The sequence below is a fragment of the Notamacropus eugenii genome, chromosome 2 (assembly GCF_028372415.1).
Source record: "Notamacropus eugenii isolate mMacEug1 chromosome 2, mMacEug1.pri_v2, whole genome shotgun sequence".
Classification (NCBI taxonomy): domain Eukaryota; kingdom Metazoa; phylum Chordata; class Mammalia; order Diprotodontia; family Macropodidae; genus Notamacropus; species Notamacropus eugenii.
This window is the reverse complement of record NC_092873.1, coordinates 216508784-216514783: the sequence shown is the minus strand read 5'-3', so window position 1 is coordinate 216514783 and position 6000 is coordinate 216508784.

The following is a 6000-nucleotide window of genomic DNA, read 5'->3' as shown; positions in this document are numbered from 1 at the left end:
TGTCACAACTGTTGATATCCTGTTCAGCAGTTCTCTTCCTCCTTTTTTTGATGTCATCTAAATGTGGAAAACTGAAATTTGACTATATTCAACACATTCTGGGTCCTTACTGAAGAGTGAGTAGCTAGCATAGGTGTTAAAAAAAAATTCACATACAGAAAAACATCCATTAATTAAGGCTAACATTGGGAAACTGAATTAGTGACAAGTCTGAATTACAAGCTAGTTTTAAGAAAAATATTATCTAATTACTTTGAAGATCCTACAAATCATAACAAAGTGTTGCCAAGAGTCCTTATATAAGTATGACTAATGTGCACTTAGCATATTGATCATATATAGATGTTACTCAAGTGTTTCAGAACAGTTTCTTCCCTTCTGTAACCTAAGCATTTTCTCCTGTGTTACTGTCTACATTGATCACTTTGAGTATTAATCCCCTCTTAAAAATAGATGATAGAAAAATAATTTCAAACTTGTTAAAACTGCATTACAAAAATCAAAATAATGAGGTTGGAATGAAATTTTTTTATAGTCTAACTGTATAAACTACATATGCAAATTCCATGTAGATATTTAAATAAAATTCATATAAATACACACGTATTTTGATTTTTCAACTGATCTATGATCTCACTGATATGGGAACTCTCCTCTCCCCATCCATCCAATGATATAGAACTCATTCATATCGTCTTGTGTTGCATGACTATTCATGAAATAGTGAGAGTCTATGTAGGTATCTGTTGTTTTACTTATTTTCCAGCATCAACAACTTATTTAAACAGATCAGGGTGGAGTAACCTCAACTGTGCAATATATAATTACATTATTTTTTTCTTCTAATTTGTTACTGATTTTGATCTTTGCTATGACAATTTAATTCACTTCAACAAGCATTTATTAACTACCTACTATTTGCTTGGCACTACATATGAATATGTTTCAGAAATGACTCCCACATCAATAAACAGTCATTTCTTCATTTGTTAAGATATAATGGATTTTACTTTTTATGATTTTATTTGATGCTCACAATGACTTCCACTTCTTAGGACTCATCTTTTAGGAAATATCTATGATCTATGAGTTTGAGGCTTCTTTGTAGAGCCTCAACCTTTGACCTCTTTTATTTCTTTCTCTTGAACCATTTAAAAATTATTTATTTAATATTTTATTTTTCCCCTAATACCTTTAAAAACAATTTTTAATATACTCAAAATTTTTTTTGCATTCCAAGTTGTTGGGGGTGGAAGCTCAATTCCATGTGGACAGTCTCGGGCAGGTAAAGGTGGGAACTTCTAAATCTTAGAGTTCTCATGAGGCCCCCCAGAAAACAGCAGGGAATCGAGGAGTGAGACCGAGCTATCTCGTGTATTTCCGCCTCTTCCCATGAGAAACGTGATGGGAGGAGCATCCCCGCCCTCGAGACTGACCGGGATCTGGGCACACATATTGTTATCTAACAGGCATGGTATTCAGGTGCAAACTACGCGGCCAGACAGATTAATTAGGGTCAGGAAAGCCTGAAGGCACTCTTAGCGCAGGAGGGGCCCTTACAGGACAGAAGGCGCCTCTTCCCTTTTCCTCTCTTAGCTCTCCCTCCCCCCTCTCTCCCCACTTCCACTTCTGCTTCCAATATCTTACTGTAAGATCTTTGCCTCCTTGGGAGATTTCTCTCTCCCTCCTAAGGAAGAGTTCCCCCTGCACATGTAACCGAGACCCTGAATAAAGCCTAACCCTTGTTCGACTCCGGAAAATCTCTTCTCTCATACGTTTATCCGATTTGGCCAAACGAAGACCTGGGACAGGTAAGGTAAGACTCGGGTAGCCCTCAGGCCTCTAGGCCTGGCACCAAGTCCTCTCCCTCCCTCCCTCTGCCTTCTTTGAGATGACAAACAATTTGATATGTTATACATGTGAAGTCATGCAAAACTTATTTCCATATTAATCATGTTGTGAAAGAAAACAGTAAAAAAAACACAATAAAAATAAAGTGAAAAAAGTATGTTTTAATCTGCATTCAGGAACCATCAGTTCTTTCTCTGAAGACAGATAATATTTTTCATCTTAAGTCCTTTGCAATTGGCTTAGATCATTGTATTGCTGAGAATAGCTAAGTCATTCACATTTGATCATCATACAAAACTGCTGTTACTGCGTTCAGTGTGCCAGTACAACTCCTCACCTTGAGACTGAGAGCCAGGACTTTTACCTGGGTCGAAGTAGGGGCAATGCTATACTTGGTGCCTTGTAATGTCCTTCTGACTAACTATCTCACCCCCTTACCATCTGAGAGCTCCAGAAGCAGCCACTGCTGCTGTTGATTCAGTTTCTCCCAAGGTCTGCTGCTGGTTTGCTGGAGCACAGCTTGCACTGGTGTAGCCTGCATTCCTCTCTCACCCTGGTGTGATTTAGACTTTTCTTGCTGATCTTCTAAGTTGCCTTGAGTTGGAAAACTGTTTCATTCTGTCTGGGGTCTGCTGCTCAAGAATTTGTTTTGAGGCATTGTTCAAAGTTGTTTGGAGGGGAATTTGGGAATTCAGGAAAGTCCCTGCCTTTGTTCCACCATCTTGGCTGTGCCCTTAAGGTATGAACCATATTTTCTAATATAGTTTTCAACACTTGCTCATTTTTGCATTGGTGTCACTGGATATTCAAATGTGTGCTGATTTAATTTAGGCAATCTTATTAGAGTCTTCATGAATTTCTCCACCTCCACATCTTCATCAAGGGGTGTTGGCACAAAATGTGCAATTATTTTCATGGTGGTCTTTTTTGTGAATGCTCTACAGTTAGGAAAGACCAAGTATCCCAGGAAATGCTTTTTATTGTTATCTTTGGAAACATAACAAAAGCCATCTTTACCAACTCCTACAATTGCCTTGAAGGAAGACCTGAGACTCATTCTTACATTTAGCTATAACTTTCTTTTGTCTTCTTGTTTTATTAATAATGAGAAGATAAAGGTTAATATGATTCATTTCCTTCAGTAGTATGTCTGCTTGTTTGGTTGCTGGTCAAGAATCTTAAATTGAGAATGCCAATAACTAAGGTAATATGGATAGGTGGTCCAGAACCTGTATTTCTTGACATTGTCTGCCTCTTTTCTGTTAATCTACCATTGTCATTACAGAAATAAAAGGGGCTTGCATAGAACCAAAAAGATCATCACCAAAACTCTGGGAACTTTGTGACTCTTTTGCCAAATCTACTCAGGAAATATATAAACATTTAAGATATACATCAATTTATTTGTACTTATTATAATGCATAACAACTTTTAAAACCTCATTTAACTTTTAAAAAATGCTACCTCAGTTTTATCACCAACTCTGCAAAATCTTGGGCTATTCCTCTCTGAATGTCATTTTCTTCAATTGTGAAATAATTGGAATAGATTATTTCCAAGGTCCCATTTGGTTCTGAGATTATAGAATTTGGTAAAGTTCATGATGAACATTAGAAATCTCCCCTTAAAATCTGGTTATGATTAAATCAGCATCTTGTTTTTTTGTCAGTTTCCAGTCATGGTTTTCTAGTCCTTGAGAGCTCCTTAGGTGGGAAACTGTGGCCAAAAATTTGGTTGAGTCAGGACATAACCATCCTTATCTACCTCTTTCAATGAACAATTAAGAGATGATTAGGACATACTTCAACAAGCATTAAATAATTTATATTACAAAGGCATATGCCCAAATATATGCTTTTTTCTTTATTTTTATCTATTAATATGCCTTTTGGATTTATATCATATTCATTTCTAATGATATCCTTCAACTCCAAAACTAAAAACCTCCTCAGTTCTCCCTTCTCCTCCATCTGGTCAGTGAGAGCTCCTCCCATCTATGGGAGCTCCACCTGTATGAGCTTCTCCCATACTCTCTAGCCCTTCTGGGGAGCATCTAAGGAATTCTCCTGATCATTTCTGATCTGACTGCTTTCATGGACTTTATCTTCTTCATAAACCCATCACTCTACCAGATAAAATCAACTTTGAAGCTCACACCTCCAATCACTTCAACTCCAGCTACAGGACTCCATTTTGCCCCATGCTAGGTAACCTTCTCTGCCAACCCCTCCTTTTTCAGCTTCTTTTTATGTGTTATTTTCCCCCTTACACAGTGTGCTTTGTGAGGATAGGGAATGTTTTATGCCTCTCTTTATATCCCTAGCATGTGGACAGTGCCTGGAACATTGTAGATGCTTAATGAATGTCTTTTGGTTCTGACACCGACTTTTCCCTTCCCAGCAAACAATCCTTTGTAACAAAGATTTAATTTTTTCCCATAACAGAGTACAATAAAAAAAGATGACTGCACACAAAATTGCAAATCTGCTATGAACAACTTGCTGGTCTTTTTAAGATATATAATAAAGTCATGATGTAAATTTTTTTGTTCCCCCCCAAGATGGCTACCATTAAACACAAATACATATACACACATACATGTAAAATCATTCTATACATACTTCTTTTTATCATTTCTTTTTCTGCATATAGATAGCATATTCCTTCATGTGTCCTTTGTGGTTAATTTGGGTACTTATAATAGCCAAAATACTTATTTGCTCAAAGTTGTTTTTAAAATAATATTGATGCTACTGTATACCACATTCTCTTGGTTCTGTCCACTTCACTCTTCATTATTTTATGCAAGTCTATTCATGTTTTTCTACAATCAATGAACTCATCATTTCTTATAGCATAGCAGCTTGATCATATACCACAACTTGTTCAGCCATTCCCCAATTGATTGGCATCCTTACAATTTCCAGTTTTTTGATACCAAAGAGAATTGCTACAAATATTTTAGAACATATACATTCTTTTCTTTTTTCCCTAATTATCTTTGGAAATAGTCACAGTGGTAATATTGTTGGGTCAAAGGATATAGGCAGTTTAATAACTTTTTGGGCATAACCTTAGATTACTCTCGAAAATGCTTGGATCATTTCACAATTTCACCAACAATGAATTAGTGTCCCAGTTTTTCCACATCCCTTCTAACATTTATTGCTTTCCCCTTCAATAATTTTAACTAATCTGATAGGTGTAAAATGCTATCTCAAGGTTGTTTTAATTTGCATTTCTATAATGGTTAATGATTTAGAGCATTTTTTCATATTTCTATAAATTGTTTTGATTTCTTTATCTAAAACTGATTGTTCATATTCTTTGACCATTTACCAATTGGGGAAGGATTTGTATTCTTAAAGATTTTACAAAGCTTTTTATTTGTTTGAGATAAGAGACATTTATCGGAGAAACTCTTTATAAAATAGTTTTAATTTTTAATTTTATTATATACTATATATTATGATTGTAATACTATAGTTTAGTTTTTTAAAAATTCTTTTCATTTCTCTTGTTATACCAATTGTGAATCTTGTCCTCCTGGGTCTACTTGCTTCTTGAAGTCTTCTCATGCTTTTCTGAATTCTTCATATTTATTGCTTCTTGTGGGGTAGTAATATCTCCGATGTTTAACACAATGCCAAGAGCATAATAGGCATTTAATGTTTATTGATTGATTGACATGCGCTTCTCCCTCCCCCCAAAAAGTTGCTTGATCTGGTGAATAATGCAAGTTAGTATAAGTGCATAAGTCAAAGTTCTGTAAGAAATAGAATTTGGCTAAAAAGAATCATGGTTATTTGGGGAGGAAAATATTTGAAAATGTAGCTGGTTGTCAAATAGACCTGAACTCTAATGACAGCTTTGTCAGTAATGTTCTGTGGGTAACTTTGGGTCAGTTGGTGTCTCCAGGCTCCAATTTTCTCATCTGTAAAACAAAGGGATTTGGACTACATGATTTTTCAGGGCCTTTTAAGTCTACCATTCTATGATCCTACAAATGAAAAAAAAACCCCAGAGAACTGATTATGTTATAGATTGGTAAAGGTTTTTGATATTCTTAGCCTGTAAAAGTTATCTTCAAGAATGAAATATAAAAGATTTTCAGCTAGGTAGTTGACCAGTAAACCTGACTTATTTTT